The following is a 17,775-nucleotide window of genomic DNA, read 5'->3' on the forward strand; positions in this document are numbered from 1 at the left end:
GTGTACACCCACATGGGGTGGAAAAGAGTGATGCAGACACTTCATGCAACATCCCTGCAATTCTCTGCTCCAGTAGTCGATCATCTTGATCTCTATCTGTCTCTGCAGTGTTTTGCTTAAGAGCTCTTTTTGGATAAAATTTCTGGAGTACTCAGGACAAGTTAATAATTATTTTCTTTGAGAATTTTTATCCCACAACTTGCTTCATATTTTGATGTATTATGGGAAAAATTTGTCCACACTTTACAGGAAAAAAAAAAAAGCTAAGAAAAGAAAATATTATAGTCTTTTCAGTATTTAGAAATTAAGTAAATACATATAATGGTACTAAAACTAGTTCTCTTTTTCAAAATAGGAGAAGTTGCTCAGATCCTCTGAGGATTCTTATCAGCACTGAGATAAGTAATCATTCCAGCTCTTCAGAAGTAGAAACCCTTACCCCTTCTTATTGCAACAGAAACTTAACTCTTTTCCTTCCACTCATCAGTGGGTATTTTGCAAGGTGCTTTCATTTATTACTCTTAAACAAATTCCAGCACAAAATAAAAGCTGCAACAGCAAGAGACATGCATTGTCACAGATAAAATATTTCCCCCCAGCTTGCCAAGCTGTTTTTCAGAAGACAGATTCCAAAACCCAGGAATCCGAGGTTTCAGAGTTGTGGCATAAACGCTATTACGACGAAAATCTCGAAAATCTCCAAGTGATGGCACACAACATTAATCACGTATTTAAAATTCCTCTTGGAATTTTAACACCTAGCCATTGAGGAAATAAATTTACTAGAACATTGATTCCTGAGAAACCAAGTAAAGCCAAAAATAAACCTTGAGGTGATATTTTATTCAGGTTTTAAAAACTAGGCAATTTGATTTGCCAATCACAGAGCAACAGAATCACCGAGGTTGGAAAATACCACCAAGATAATCCAATTCAACCTTTGAGCTATCACTACCTTGTCAACTAGACCATAGAATTAACCCTTGTGTCCAGCCATTTCTTGTAAAACTCCAGGGATAATTTTAATTTCTTTGGGTTTTTTCCCCTTAACTAAACTTTGTATTTTAGCCTTAACTGCAAGGCTTCTAAATCTCCCGGTAAACCTGGACTTTTTCTGTCGGAGCGAGATGCGTACTTAGGATGCAGTCTCATAAAGCACATGGGGTGCGGACAACTGAGGTGTTACAAGTCGTTAACACCAAGGGGCCCAACTCAGTCAAGGTGACTCAATCACGGGACGCAGATCCCATCAGGATGCAGATCCCATCAGGATGCAGATCCCATCAGAATGCAGGTCACAGGACACCTCCATGCCCGCTCCGCTCCACAGGCGCGCCCTCTCAGCCTCCTCCCCTCCCCGGTGCCTGGGACTGTCACAGCCTCTGTTCGAGGAAAGCCTCCCTGCCCCTCTGGGTCTCCGGGCCCGGGCTGTCAGATCCGCAGTTCGAGGAAAGCCTCTCTGCCCCTCTGGGTCTCCCGGCCCGGGCTGTCAGCCTCTGTTCGAGGAAAGCCTCCCTGCCCCTCTGGGTCTCCGAGCCCGGGCGGGGCGGGCAGCGAGGCCCCAGAGTTCAGCCTCCTCCCCCACCAGGTGTCTGGGGCTGTCAGATCGGCTGTTCGAGGAAAGCCTCCCTGCCCCTCTGGGTCTCCGGGCCCGGGCTGTCAGATCCTCTGTTCGAGGACAGCCTGCCTGCCCCTCTGGGTCTCCGGGCCCGGGCGGGGCGGGCAGCGCGGCCCCGCCTGCTGTCGGTGACGCGCCGGCTTCTCCCGGCTCTGGGCGGCGGCAGGAGCGGCGGCGGCGGCGGCGGGTGAGCCGTGCGGGGTCGGTACTGGGATCGGGACCGGGATCGGGAGGTGTCAGACCTCCGCACACCTGGGGGCTACCGGAGCGGCTCCGGCGGGGCTGGCCGGGTTGGTGGTGCGGGGCTCGGGGTGCGGCCGCGCCCCGGGCTGCGGTGCCGGAGGGCGCTGCCGGGCTCGGTGGCACCGAGCGGTTTCAGGGGCGGCTCGGCAAGCCCTGGCCCAGCGGGCAGCCCTGCGGCCCCGGCGGCGGCGCTCGGCTGCTCCCGGCCCTTTGGAATGGGTTTCCCTCCCCGGTCTCTGGCACAGGGCTCCGCCGCGGTTTACGGCGCGGTAAATGACTGCCCTTGGCAATGATTAACGCCGGGCAGCGGGAGATTTGGTTTAAGCAACTACTAATCTTGTTTTGGTCCGCTCCTCTTTGTTTTGCTGTGGCAAATCCATCGCCCTTGGCAACTGCGATCTAAAGATCGCAGGGATGTGCAAAAGCTCTGTGTGTATATATATACATATTGTTATTGTTGTGTATATACATTATATAACATGCAGTATACATATACAAATATATAATATATATCATAGCGTGCTTTTGTATTAAATGCAGAACATTCGATTCGATGTTCTGTTAGTCAGGAGACTGCCTTATGTTATTTTTAAATTTCTGTGTTATCCAAGTTAAGCAGCGCGAGAAATTTTTAGGTACAAATGAAGTCAGCCTATGAAAACTCAGTATGCAATTAAAAGTAACAGATTTTATAAAGCAGAGCAAGTTCCAGTGGCTGAGGGTTGCTGGATTTGCCTTGGGTCCTGTTCTGGAGCAGGGCACAAAGGCGCGGGGGCAGCTGCCGGTGCTTTTCCGTGAGGCGCTGTGTTTGCTGCCCATCTCGCACTCGCTGGGGTCACACCCCGAGACACCGTCGCCATCAGATCAGGACAGCTGGCCGGGTGTTCTCGCAGCCCTTCAAGGATTTTAGGGAAATACTGCCTCATTCTGCTAGCAGCCTCCAGGGAGGAAAGGCAGGTGGAAATGTGGAGGCAAGCTCTTGAGGATCAGGGTCTGGCCCACGCGGGTGTGTTTGAGGCACCCACCTGGCATGTGCCCGCATCACCCATAACCCAAGGGAAAATGAAGCTGGAGTTTTCATTGCCTCACATTGACAGAAATAGCTCAAGTGAAGGGAGATGTTCTTCTATTTGTGCTAGGGACAACTGAAACTGAAAGTAATGCAAGGCAGGGCCTTCCTGAATGACACAATACTGGACTTTCTTCAGAAAAGTGGAAATACTAATGTTTTCTTTGTGTAGAAGATGCAAGTAATAATTAGGCCTGACTCAGCCTAGGGTGTTATTTATGATGCTTGACTGGAAATCCAGAAACCTCTTGTTTATAATGTATATTTTGCATTGAGTCTAAGGAGTATTTGCCTTTTAATGAATTTAAAGATCTTGCATTGGTACACCATGGTTGTGTTCATAGAAATACTTCTACCTTTATTATAGATGATGATGATTATCTTAAATTTTATTAGGAAAATAATTATACTTGATTATTTTTTCTAAAGGAGGGAAATCTTTTGAAAATATTACTTCTAAGGATTTTTGCTCTTCTACCGTTGCAAAACAGCTGTGATTTTCCATGTTAACTCCTGTTTGGAGGTTAGGCAGCCCTGGTGTAGCTGGTTGAGCTAATTCTGTGATCTCTGCATGCCTGCAGTGATGAGGTGCTTTTAGCAGAGGTGCAGTGTAGAGGTTGCACATGAGTAATGATTTGCTGTGCTGAGGCTCCGAGTGTCCTCAGATTTCCCTTCCCAAGCACTAATCCATACTGAGCAAAAACTACTGAGCATTTGGGTGAAACTGAGCAATTCTCAGGCCTAAGAACAAGTGGAGCATTGAATCAAGCCATCAGTTGGCAAACATGGGGTGACCTTGTGGTGGACTGTCACCATTGAGCCAGGACTGGTGACGTGACGGATGCAAGGCAGTTCAGTGCTACCACTGAGCAGATGGGGATCATCATAATGGGGGTGAAGGCTCTGTTCACAGAAATTTTAGATCCATTGTGCTGCTGCTAAGAAACCCTAGAGTACGTTTCCTTGATGCTTCCCTCCTTCCTTCCCCTGGCAGCTTATTTCCCCTGCCGCAGAGCAGCGTTGCCTTTGGCCTGCTGGGCCAAGCCTACAGATCAGGCACTTGCTTCAGTGTGGTGTTCCCCTCCACCCGCCCTCCTCCTGGGGAATGAGAGATACTCTCAAGGGTACCAATGCTGAAGTTGGGGCCTTTCTGACCATAAAGGGCTGAATCAGTCTTGTGGTCTCATTTCAGTCAATTTTTGCTCAGTGTGTTTCCTAATTGCCATCGTTTTGGGCAACTGCAACCTTCTCTGCTTTTATCACGCAATTGTGTAACTTATGCATGTGAAAGAAGGAAGCACTCCTCTGGCAGGTTGATTTTAAAAGAAAATGAAAACAAAACAAATAAAACCAAACCCGAAAGAAAAAAACCCACGCTGTGATAAATCACAAAACAAAAAAGTTGTGAACATTTACTCAGGACTGCTGGGGCTGTTTCTTGCCTCCTGGAAGTAGGTAGGTAGTATGAGACAGGTAACAACTTTGGTGTGTCATATCTCTGCAGCGTGTCACATGGATCTCATTTCCATGTGTGTGGTGTGTAGTATGCATAAGGTTTGGGCTTTTGTAAACAGAGGAGCAAAAGAGATCTCTATAATTTAGGGTATTATGGTTTTTATTTCTTCTCATTAAATACTTTGCGTATTTTTATTATCTAAAAAATAAACCCTCAGCAACTTTTTTGTTCTTCCGATAAAAATACAAAGAGAAGATGTGTCCTACAGGAATTTCCCAACTTCTTGGCAAGATAAGTCTTGGAAAAGAGAAGCAAATCATGCTTCATGTCTACAGGGAGTTACATGCACAAGTTTGCTGCGTAGTGTTTGGCTCTAGGTCTTCGTATCATAGCTTGCTAAATCTCAGAACAGAAATTAAGAATATAAACATCTTTCGTAAGCATTCTTCTTCCCCAGCTTGGAGGGGGGGAAAAAAGAAAAGAAACCCAGAAGAATCCTTGATAAGTATGTTTACAAAACATTCATGTTTTGTATATAGAGACATTGAAAGACAGGAAGGCAAAAATAAAAATCTTGTCATGCCACTTCATTGGTGGCTGCAGGTGTGACCTCTCCACCCACAGAAAGCGGACTGCCATCACAATTTCCTTGTTGGCAAAAGCTCCAACTGAATTGCTGAGAGCTTGGGCAACAGCTCTCTGTGCTGTTAAAATCAAGCATCTGTGGGAGGGAAGGAAGAGGCAGAGAGACTGCAAAGGCAGCTTGGAGCTGGAAACACTTGCAGCAGCCCTGGCACAGACAGGCCCTCATGGTGGGAGATGTTGCAGAAGGAGCAGGATCTCCTGAGGAATCCATCTACACTGCACATAGCACCAAAGTGCTGCCTGTGCGGCATCCAGAGGTTTGGGCATGGGTCAGTGGCCTGATGTGTGTGGCTGGTGCCTTTCCAGGTGACTGTCCCGAGGGATCCAAAACACTTGTGTGAGGCTGGCACATGACCTACAGTTGATCCACCCTCTTCTTGAGCAGCAGCTGAAGAGTAAGTAGGACACCTTGTGAGCATTCACAAAGACACGAACATCTAAGTTTAGCTGTCTGAATCCTGCTTGTCCAGATTTCTGTAGAAAAGGCAGAACAGTGGGAGTTCTGATGGAACATAATCCAATGATGAAATCACAAATGGTTCTGCAATTCCCACAGTGTTCCTCCAGGGATCGTTTTTCAACTTGGAGAAATTCAAACCAGTATTTGTCCTCTCAAGGCCTAATTAGTGAAATGTCTTCACAGAATCCTTAAATATCCTCAGGGATCCTTGTTTCAGTTTCCTTTCTGATTTTGTTGGGCCTGTTCTCCACAGAGAAAGGAGCCCACATGGTCTGCCAGCCCTTGTGCTGGGCCTTGACTTGCTCCCTGGTGTGCTTACTCCTTCAGTACTTCAGGTACAGACATAACTAACATACATACTGCGTTCTTGCTTGTTTTCTGCTGCTTTGCTGAAAGTCTGCAGTTAAACAGGGCATGTCTCTGGGTTGATGCTGTGCAGGTGTTGCTCAAGGTGTCTGCAGTACCCCAGCACTGCACGTTGTCCCACTGGCACCTCAGCGTGACTTTTGTCAAACTGTCTCCCAGTATGGCAGGTGAATTCATCAACAGATATGAACCTTGAAAAAATTATTGCAAAAAGTATCACTCTGTGGGCCTGGCCTGAAAGGAAGTACTTGAAGGACTGAAGGGAGTTTCTCTTTGCTCCATCATCTTCATATGCCTGGTGTTACAGACTGTCACAGAGCTGAGGGGCAGGATGCACACCATCAAGTTCCATTTGTTTGAGAATGGGTAAACAAGGAATGATTTCATTATGGATCTTCCCTCTTGTGCATAAAAAGAGGAAGCCAATTACCCTCCATACCTACTTTTTTTTGTGGTGTGGAGGAATTTCTATTTCCTGATATTGATAGGATTTGAGGCTTAAGAAAATTACTTCTTTCTTTCCCTTTCTTCTCTACCAGAGATGTCTAGGAAGATGCACTCACTTATAGCTAAAACCATGTTTCAAAGCCAATTGTTCTACTTCTGTAATAAAGCTTCTATTTTTACTGTAGAATTGACAATGAGTAATTTACTCTGACCTCTGTTTGCATGGTGCCCACGCATCCTTCCAGTTCCTGCTCCTCCTTTCCCTCAGGGAGGCCCTAGCTCTTCACCTACCTTGCTTCTTGTGTACAGCAGCAGTCACCAGGTTGTAAGTTCTGCCTTCTATTAGTCTCATTGTTTTAATTGTGTAATGGTGATGTGTGGTTTTAAATTAGTCATAACTTTAGCTTCTGTTTTAATGAGATCTTCAGTTGTCTTCCCAGAGGGGAAGGCTTTGTTTTCCCAAGAGCAGTGTGTCTTTTCCCAGAAGAAATGAATTTCTACTAATGACATATGAAAAGGTGAGGTGGCAGTGGAGGTGTTGGGGAGTGATTATGGGGAGAAGGGACATATCTGCAAGTCTCGGGCACTGAAGAACATCTTGATAATGCCAGAGCCTATGACGTGCCAGGCGCTTGTGTATAAATAGTCACGTTGGCACACAGTGTCATTGCAGTCGTGCTTTGGGAACAGCTGAGTGTAACAGCCTTGTCTCATGCACAGCCCAAAGACACCCTCACGTGTCTTCAGGCATGTGAAATAATAAGGGTGATGTTTAATGGCTGGGACACGAGTTGTTGTGCTCCCCAAGGATTTAGGACTACGTGGCATTTGTTAGATCTGTCTTGCCACTGTTTGCAGGTGTGATTGTTTGGAGTTGGGGAGGCAGGAAGGCAAATGGCTCATCCCAGATGAGAGAAAGCCCCTTGTCTCCCCCTCTCTGGGTGGATGAAGAGGAATCACAGAATATGCTGAGCTGGAAGATCTGTTTGACGTGCTGGTTGGGAAAAAGATGTCAACAATAGGATGTAATCCAGTGCTAAACCTCAGAGTAGAAATACAAGATCCTCTCCCAGCTGAGGTCTTTTTTTGTGAGCTATCCACAGAGGAATTACAGGGGTTTGATGCAAACCATGGTAGGTTGGTGTTAACAGTGTGGGTCAACTTGCAAAGAAAATATCTTGATTTTCTCAGGAAAACATCAATATTTGCACCAAACCTTGTAACTAATGCAAGATAACCATAAAGATAATTTGAAGTCCTGTGGACTATCTTTAAGAAAACATAAGGCAATCTTTAGGCTTCAGTCAAACTGGGAAAATAATATCCTATGCTATAGCATATGTGCATAAGCAATCATTTTCTTTCAGAAAAGGATTCTTTCTTTTTCTCCAGGATTTCCAGAGTCACAGATCCTTTGCACCAAGGCGACTTGTACGCATTAAATATCTTCTCTTTGAGCAAACCTATTGGTTTGCTTGAAAAAGAAGGCTTTGGAACTTACAGCATCTGAACATCACTGTGTAAACACTAGTTGACACTCCAGAATTATGTTGACCACCTGAGGATCACTAGAGCTTCTGTCATTCCAACCTTGGGTGGTAAACTGACTTGTCCTGGACCATCTGAAATAGAAGTTTGTTATGAAAAAATCATGTAGGTTCATGTATATGATTGCCCTTTCACTGGGTTTCTGGCAAAGTTAAATTCTAAGGAGTGCTGCATTTTCTCCATAGGCTTGGCTAAGCTAGATAACTTTCCAACCTTGAATAGCTTTATTCTCTCTTTAATGTAGATGAAATTCTGGATTTCAGTGGTCAGTTAATAACTAGCTTTTATAATTACAAAAGTTGTATTGTTTTTAGTCTAGATGACTAAAACATCTAACCATTTTCCTTCCTGTTCTGCTAGAACAATAATACAGACCCTGTCAAGGACAGTGCTATCTTCACCGAATGCTTTCTGAGCATGTAAAACACTTGCTGTGCATAATGTGGTGCAGGATTTGAAACTCACCTATAAAGGGGAAAAGCGTCCTCGGTAATGGTTGTTTACATCTCCAGTGACACCGAGTGACCTACTTGTGTCAGTTCTGCAGAAAAATTACTGGCAGTGAGGTCTAGGCTGGATACCTGCAGTGGAGCTTCCCTCTGTGGGCATCCAGCTGCAGGGGGTGTGTGGTAGCTGGTACCTTCTGCTCCTGCTTGGTCTGGGCCCTTGGTTTCATTGGGGTGCTGTGATTGTGGTTTTGTTCTGAGAGCTGGGCTGAAAAGCAACATCACTGCAACATCACTGTGTTTCTACAAACCAGTAGGGCTGGAGAGGATCTCTTGATGGTTATCAGATCCTTCCAGCCATGTGATGGATATTTGGTATGGGTTTAACTGTAGGACCATGAAGTAATACTTGTAATACATCCATTCAAAATGTGTAGGTTTCAGCTGGTTTAGTTAAAGGTGTGGTTGTATGAATTGATACTTGTTCTAAGACTGGATTGTGCTTTTTTTTAGCCTGAAGTAAATTAAACTTAACAGACAACAAAAAGAATGGAACTGGGCCTGTTGCAAGTGTTGCAAAAGAAAAGGACTTCTGGGACATTGTTTATGACTATAAGTTATTTCAACTGGTGACTTCATATGCATTTTCTCATAGTATTTGCCTCTGAAGCGCTTACAAGCAGAAAACAGGCTGGGACTTCCAAAAGTTTAGTGTATATCTTCTGTGTTTAAAGACAGTGACTAAGAAATTAACTTGGAATAAGTGTTATTTAACACAAGCCAGTTTCCTCTTGGTCCACTGTTTTCCCATAGACTTGCTATACAGATCTGTGCATTCTGCTCATTTCAGCAGCATCTACTCTGTGAGTGTGAAATCTTTCTACTACTGAAGGCAGAATTTATTGTTCAGACTACTTAGTGGTCTGCTTGAATTCATTGCTGGAAAAACATCACGTGGTTTGGGCACTGTGAAAGCAAGCTGTGAACCTTACTTGTCCTGCAAACACTGTTTTCTACGTTTGCTTCTCTTACCACTTTATCTTGAGCAGTGTTTGTTCCAGGCTGACCAGCAACTTCTTTGACTTGGCTGTGGGGGCAGAGCAGCCAAGTGCTGCTTTTCTTCTCTCCCTCCCATTTTTGTGTATTTGCTATGCCTCCTGCTGTTCTCTCACAACTTCTTAAAGAAATTTGCCACATCACAGGTGAGCCTCTTTTGCCAGGAACTGGCCAAAAGCTGACATGAGTCTTAGAAAGTCAGGATGCAGCAGTGGAGTGAAAACAATAAAAATCACATCTCAAAACAATAAAACATTTTATTGTTTTATTGAAAACAATAAAATTCACATCTCTCAAATAAATGAGAGGTAGAAAATCTAGGTAAATGGATGAATCACTGATCTTCAGCTTGTTTTTCTTACTGGTCAGTCTCATGAAAAGTTTCTCCTGCCAAACACTGTTTGTTTTTTCGAATTGCCTGCTTTAGTAATAAGTAACACTATTCAGAAGCCCTTTGCTTCCAAAATACTGTTCTCATGCCACTGGCACAGTGTAGCTTCTAGAAAGGTAACAAAGCCCATTGAACAAGTGAACCCACTGTTAATACATTCTTTATTGGTTAATTTGATGGTTGATAGACCCAGGCCACAAAGTAGTGCAATATGTGTCTGCAGCTACACAAATGTGACAGCAGTAAGGTTTTGCATCAGTGATGGGCCATCTGATGCATTTTTCAGGGGAAGAGAGCCCAAAGAGTGAATTGCCATAGTGTGAAGGACTGGATATCTGATCCAGCTGCGCTGTTGTAGTGATCTGCCATGGGCTTGGTCAACTTAGAAGACACAAGAAACACAAGAGTTTGAAGAGAGTTGATCAGAATGCTTTGTGGGCACACGATATTGACTGCGGTATTTCCTGTCTTACCCTCTGTCTTAAGCTGCAGTTACACAGACTCACAGACTTAGGATCAGTCTGTCTCAGGATGTTACTGCTTAGCTGTTCATTTCATTTTTTACTATATCTGTGCTGGGTCTTTCCCAGCCATCTCCCCAGACCCATGTCACGAGACTGGGACTTCTAATTCTGTGGTTGCAGCCAAAACTATAACTTTTGCTTTACTTTCCTCTCTGGACACAAGATCAAACACTAACACTTCCTGGATTGGAGCAGGTAACACATCACAAAAATAGATGCTTTGATAGCATAAGGAAATCCGCAGCAGGAAAAAAGCTAAGCTGGAACGTGTAGTGCTAAGTAACAGCAATTCAAGCAGCAGACAAAAATTGTATCATAAATTAAAATATTTTGAATAAACAAAAAATGAGAAATTTCTGGTACATGAGATTCAAAGTATCTCAGCGGGTAAGTCAGGAAGGAAGGGGTCAGGTGATGGCAGCCTCTGCGTCTTAGAGACTGAGAAGGAAATGTAGTGATAAGACTGCATAGTATTTGCTGACTTTTGCTCTGCTTACTCACCAGCAAAGATACAGCTTCCATCAGCCCTTCTTTTCCTTTGATAAATAAAAATTAATTATTACAGAGATGCCTTGAGAAGGATACTATTTTTAAGGCAACGTAATTTTATTTTATGCAATGAAATACTTAAGTCCTGAGAAAAACATGATTTTTGACAGAAAGACATATACATTCTCTGAACCTTCCTTCAGAAGCATTTAATATTTTTCTTAGGAATTTAATCTATGTTCTGAAATGCTGAGACATTAGTGTCTTTACAACCCCCACCTTGTTGGTTTCTAAAAGTAACAGCTGTCTGATGTGTTGTTTGTAACTTGCATCATGTAATAAATACCTAGGGCAGGTTTATCTTTCTCTGTTGGCGTACCCTGTAAGATCTGTGTGTGGTTTATGCACAGTGTGTACATCCTCACTCGTCGCTTCTGCAACTGAACGGAACTGTCGCTTGCAAAGTACACAGTGCTGCTCAGCAAGTGGCTTAGCCTGGAAATTACTTGCTTCTTTCCCTTCTCAGAGGTAGTTTCAGTGCCAGTGGTGTGCCTATTTTGTGTATGTTATCAGTAAGAAGCCTAGTGCCTGTCCAGTGTGTTTTCCATGTTGAGTACAGCTGAAAAGATGTTTGATTTGCCAGCTTGCCAAGGTTGCTGTTTCTTCTGAAATTGATTTTTTCCTAGCTTAAGGAATCTCAAAAGCTCCCTGGAGCAAGCTTACTTCCTGAAACTTTACCTTGAAGGTCACCAATGCTTCCTTCAAAGACTGCCTTATTTTTTTGTCAACCTTCTGAAAGTGTCCTAGCAACAAAACCTGCGATTATGTATGGCACAAAAATAATTTTGCATGGTTTAATCTTAGGCACCATAAAAATTTGAAAGAGTAGCAAAGGCAGGCTCCCATGGCTGACCAGCTTGACAGTCTGCCTGAAGACACAGGAGCTGGAGCTGCAGGAAAGTTCTGAGTGGCCTCCTGGTTGTCTGCAGAAGCAGTGGCAAGCATTAGCCCTGAGGAATTAATAATTACTGTGACCAGCTCTGGCATGTACTGTTTTTTCAGTGATTTGACCCACAATTACTGTTCTGTAGTTGTTACCTGAAATCCCAAGATGCCTGTGTTAGCCTTACCAGTAGCTTCTATTAAGAGAAAACCATAGCAATCCTCTGCGATCATCAACCCACTGAAGCTGCAGAATATCCATGAAGTCCTTTGGTTGTGGGTATATCTGAAATTTGAGCCTGAAAAAGAAAAAAACAAACAACGCTCTTCCCTCCCAGAAACCAAACCAACCCTTCAGCAACAACAAAAAGAGAATGGGGAAGGATCTGAATAGCTCTCTCCTACTCTGAACAGATTTATTAGTACTTCTTCCTTGTTTGTCTTTAGACTTTTAGAGGTTTCAGAAGGGCTTGGCACGTAACTCGTGCTGCTGTCCAGCACTATTGTATTAACTTGAAGCAATTGAAAGCGTGGTATAATACCACTGTAATTGGAAATCTGTGACCCACACCTGACACTGTAATCCTTGTGATGTATTTATTTTGGAGGGCAGAGGGAAATTAGTATTTTTCATTAACTCTTTGATTGTCAAGTTCCTCTGAAACAAACAAAAATTTCTTATCTATTGTCTTTTTTTCCCTTTTTTAATGATCCAGATTCATCCTTCTGGTAAAACGTGTCTTACTAGCCAGCAAGATTGCAGGACAGGGGAATGGCTGACTGGGGAGAAATGCTAATGTAATGGTTAAGGAGAAACTGTCTTATACCTCATGGCCATAAAAAAGTGTTTAAAAACTAAATGAGGTGAAATTCCATAGGAAGGAGTAGTTAACTAAGCATCTTGGCAACAGTGCCTGGGAATTTCAAGTGCAGCCACAAAGGGATGATATTTGGCAGTGCCTTTCTACATTGTATTGTGGTGGAAAGGAAGGTGTGTGAATTCTCATGGTGGTTTGGAAAGCTCCCATTCTTTTAAAAGCAGTTTAGACAGTGTGATTATTTTTTTCTCAGCAGTGAAGTGATCGTGCTCCTACTGTGATACAACACTGATGAAACTGGTACTTTGATCCTGGGAAGTGAGAAGGATTTGCTCAAGGGGTACTTCATTTTGTGGACTTCACTAAGCAGGCTGCACACCCCAGACTTGTGTATAGATGAAAATGCTCATGACTTTCATACTCCTTTCACTTTTGACCAACAGATCCTTACAGTAATTTGCTGAGGGTGAGGCAAATAACCATCAGGATAGATGAAAAGAGGAAATATGCTCTGTGACCCGCACAGTGTGGAGTTTCAGTGCTCCCCATCTGGTTCATGGACAGTGAGGAACAGAAGTGAACTCATGGGTCTGATCAGTACAGTTGGGCTGGCCCCAGGTGTTAAATGGAGCAGGTGAACTAGAAGGCATTAGCTTATGCTGAGTTTGAGTTATTCTGGATCGACTGAAAGTCCCTGCTTGAGGAGCAGCATCTGAATAAGATTTTTCCCATCAACAAGAGCAGTCGTTCTGTGATAGCCATGTATCCAATTACTGTAAATGCCAAGCCGTGTTAGGATGTGGTCAATTTGGCAACACAAAATGCTGTGTTTTTATAGGTTTAGGGGTTTTTTGAGCTCTCCAGAGCGTCTCTTAATTATTCTTCCTGTTCCTCCCAGTTCCGCCATCACCCCCGCCTGTGTATTTTCCTTACAAATCCACACAGATCGCTTGCCTTTCAGGAACATAGTGTGGCCAGGTGCACATGGGCATGTTCTTTGACAGTGAGCTCCATGTATGGATGCAGCTGAACTTTCTACAGGCTCTAAATGAAAATTTTTATGACTTTGTTTGAGTCTTAAGGTGAGCAAACCACAAAATGCAGGAAAGACTTGTAAGCAGTTAGAGATTCAGTTTTTCTCTCTTTCTTGGTCATATTGAAGCCTTGAATTAAAGTTTCATTTGATACTGATAGTGGGAACAACCCCGAAAGCACAGCTGAGGACTTTGCTTATGACTGGATAGTACTTTGAATCATCACCAAGGTCTAAAACTAAATCACACTTCCCCTTTAAAGCCTGAAGGTGGTCATTTAGTTATATGATTAAAAATAACCAAAGATGGATGGTTGGATGGATGGATGGATGGATGGATGGATGGATGGATGGATGGATGGATGGATGGATGGATGGATGGATGAGCTGACTAGCAGCATTTATCCTTGAGAGGAAACACTGACCACATGGAATGCATGAGCACTCCCAGGGCAGATAAGGATATTGCATAGGTCACTGCCCAGTAATGAGTGAAATTGTAAAATTTCAGTGCAGCTAAATACAGCTATTGGTGAGGCAGCCAGGAGGGCTTGCATTTGTTCATGCTGTTCTTAGAGCAAGTTGATGTGGTTTTTGTCTGCACTACTGCTTGAGTTTTCATCTTGCAGTATGAGAACGCTGGGGAGGAATCACTTCCTCCTTCAGGAGCAGTCCATCTACATGATAAAAGGGTATATCCCTAGTAATGTTAGATTATCTGTTTTAATTTAGATTTTAAAATAGAAACTAATCTCTAAAATATGAAATAAAATATAATACTTGATATTATTTATCTCTTACCCTTAAGAAGAGCACTGCAGTTTATCAGTTTTCCTTAAGAAAAGTACTGCAGTACTTGTGTTTTTTTCCTCCCTCTTCTTCCTGGTTCTTTTTCAGGCACAGGAAGTATGGCAATTCATCCTACGTAATCTTTTTGCTTTTGAGTGGTTGCTGTTAGCAGCTGTGGAGCTGTTCCCTGGCAGTTTTGTTGGTTATGCAATTGAGAACCAAAAAAATATGTACTGCAAGAAGCGGTTGATATAGTATATGAAACTAATAAAAAAAAAAAAAAAAGAGAAGTTTTCAGACTGATAATGGATCAGAAGCAGAACAAAAACTTACTCAAAGCAATGTGGGGGAGGTTTCCCACCCTCAGCAGAAAGTGTTTTATCAAAACTACAGACCGACCACTGGCTTTTTTTGATTCTGTTTCCCAGCACTTGTTCATTTCCCTGTCAGGGGAAATTTTGCTTAGAGTAAAAAGACCAAAAGCCTTCTGTTTGTCTTCTGATGGCTGTTTTTCTCCATCACTGGTATTTTGAGTAGTTTTATCTCAAGATACAAAGATAACTTCTTAAGCAGAAGTTTCACTAGGTTTGCTGTGTGTTCTGCTTCACTGGCTTCTCTATGTGTTACAGAGGTTCCCAAATATATGTCTTGCTACCAGACAGAATATTGCATTCAGTATATTTGCAAGTGGCTGCAGCGTGACTGGGCAATCTCACTGAAATCAGTGAAAGAAGGCAGCCTTGGGGGACTTGCATTTCCATTATTGATTTTTTTTTTCCGAATTACTTGATGAAAAACTGATGTATTTTAAATATTTTAGGAAGCTTTTTGGTGTTGAAATATTAATTTTTTGCCATTAAATATTTTAAATTGTGGTGGCTGTTTGGAGTTTAAGCCGTTCTTGCTAACCTGTACCAACACATAACTCGGTCATTAGCAAAACAGATGACAGAATGAAACGTGCTATTTCAGCCTTGTCATTTGCTAACAGTGTTAGGAATGAGATATTTTGGGCTTGCAAAATTTCTCACTTGAATCAGCTTAGAGGCAGGAGAGAAACACACTGCAGAATTTGATGGAACAAAGATGCATAACTGGAAAAAAAATTTTGCATTGCCATTTTGAAAAAAAACCTCAGCACATTCAAACGAGAAAGGGGGGAAAATTACATCAAACTATATGGGTTTATAGCTGTACTCAGTGGGGAGAGATAGCACAAAGAATCTTCTTCAAACAGCCCAAGCCAAACATAGCTGGTTTTTTTTGTCTGTACTCAGCACTTGTGAGGCTGCACCTCGAGTCCTGTGTCCAGTTCTGTGTCCCTCCCTTGTGAAGGACATGGAGGTGCTGGAGCCAGTCCAGAGAAGGGCAAGGAGCTGGGGAAGGGTCTGGAGGCTGAGTCCTACGAGGGGCAGCTGAGGGAGCTGTGGTGTTCAGCCTGGAGAAAAGGAGGCTCAGGGTATCAGATTCTCGGCTGTTTAGGTGGCCTGGAAAGGCCCGGGGTGGCCTTGGACAGCCCGCGCTTCAAAGGACGAGAAGAGACTTCTGATCTTTTCTTGGTCTCGGTGTTTATTAATTGTTTATCTAAAAGATTTTCTCTTGGCCCGACAGAGGTCTGCACAGCAGCCAGCCATGAGCACACTGAGAGCCCCTGGGGCGGTCACCTATCTTTATACTCGAAGTTACGTATACAATATTTATCATTTTTCCCCAATACCTTTTACCCTTATTAACCAGTGCACTTTTAGTAATAACCAATCCCAAAGTGGCAACATCACCACAGAAGATGGAGGCCAAGAAGAAGAAGAAGAAGAAGGACAGGACACGCCCCAATTCCTCCATCTTACTTCTTTAGACCCCCCTGTACAGAAATCTTAAACCCTGTGTTTCACTTTAACTAACTTATCCCTTCACCATTCACCCCAGTGAAGTCCTCCTATCCTCATACAGGGGTCGTCTCCCGTGCAGGATCAAAGTCCAGCCACCAGACACTTCTGGCAACATTCCAGGACTCCCGAGCCCCCCAAGGGTGGTCTCGGTCACTCTGCACCTCAGTCCTGAGGTGCTGAGATCCCACATCAGGGGAGGCCTTATTGCTCCCTACAGCTGCTTGAAAGGAGGCTGGAGCTGCCTGGGGATCAGCCGGTGACAGGGGAAGAGCACATGGTGGTGACAAGGGGAAGTCAGTGACAGGGGAAGCTGCACCAAGGAAGGTTCAGGTTGGACCTCAGGAAGAATTTCTTCGCAGGAAGGGTTGTTAAGCATTGGAATGGGCTTCCCAGGGTGTGGTGGTGGATGGAGGTGTTCAGGAAACAGCTTCACATGGGCTTTGGTGCCATGGTATAGCGGACAAGGTACTGGTCAGTCAAAGGTTGGACTTGATGATCTTGGAGACAGCTTAAATGATTATGCAATTCCATGAAAGGCCTGTGATGTGTGCTGGTGCCCTCCTGTGAGGTAAAAAGCTAATTATCTCCCTAAAAGGAAAGTTTATAATATACTTTTGCATTAACAGCAGTTAGCACCAGTGAGCCAAATTTTTACCCCCACCTTGCAGAAAGGCTTGACACTGCTGAGCCTGTGCAGCAAGAAGTGTTTGAGTGCTCTTCTATAACTTCAGCTCGGAACATACATGCTAGTTAAGCATATATATATAAATGGAGTTTTTAAAAAAATAATATTTAAATATGTTTTTGTTATTCCTACTTTATCAGTACCATTTTAGCTATAGAAGTGAAATGATGGCCTTATCTTTATGGAAATGGGAGTTGTACAATGGCACCCTTTAGGATGAAGTCTTATGTATGGTCATTTTTATTTGGAAACAGAGTATCCTATATTGATATGACTGACCCTATAGAAATTTGACAACAAAGTGGTTGTTTGTTCCAGAGTAACTTCCTGGTCCAAGAAATGTTTGTGTGCTTATCTTGGTGCTCTGTTTTATTAAAATGGGTGGGGTTTGTTATTTGAAAGTCTTTGTGAGAGGCATTGGGCAGGGGTGGGGTATTCAGCACTCCTTGGCTGGGCTTGACATTAATATGTAGTTGTATAATAACAAGAGCAGCTTCAAGCTCTGTCACTAAACAGAAGGTAGTATGTATATAACCTGGCAAGTAAATAAAGCTGTCCTGCTCTTCCCATGTGGGCACCTGTCCTGAGCAAACTGTCCAGTTTATTGGACTGCAGACGCAGTTAAAAATTTATTGGGATTTTCAGCAAAAGAGGAGATTTAAAATACAAGTTAATGACAAGTGTTTTGTTTTGGTCTAATTATCCCCTCCCTACAAGGAGGTTTGAAAACACAGATGCTGTGAAATTTAGCCTGAGTTTTAGCTCTCCTGAGGGATCCAAGCAGTTTGCCTCTCCATTTCTCTGAGTTTGAGGAAGACGGTCGAGATGGGCATTTGATTCTTTTGACTCAGATGTTTTAGG

The 17,775-nt window shown here is 43.4% G+C and overlaps 1 protein-coding gene across 3 annotated transcripts in view; it reads left to right on the forward strand.

Annotated features, from left to right (window-relative positions):
• Window positions 1-1,764: 1,764 nt before the first annotated feature.
• SNX10 (sorting nexin 10) overlaps window positions 1,765-17,775 on the forward strand; it is a 35,735-nt gene continuing 19,724 nt past the window's right edge. The window contains exon 1 of one of the 3 annotated variants that reach the window (XM_063153458.1): window positions 1,765-1,805. The gene's annotated coding sequence lies outside the window, so the exon portion shown is untranslated. Of the gene's footprint in view, window positions 1,820-5,336; window positions 5,427-17,775 lie in introns of those variants that run through there. The other 2 variants (XM_063153452.1, XM_063153463.1) reach the window with 2 other exon arrangements.

This window comes from Melospiza melodia, chromosome 1, assembly GCF_035770615.1.
Source record: "Melospiza melodia melodia isolate bMelMel2 chromosome 1, bMelMel2.pri, whole genome shotgun sequence".
NCBI lineage: Eukaryota > Metazoa > Chordata > Aves > Passeriformes > Passerellidae > Melospiza > Melospiza melodia.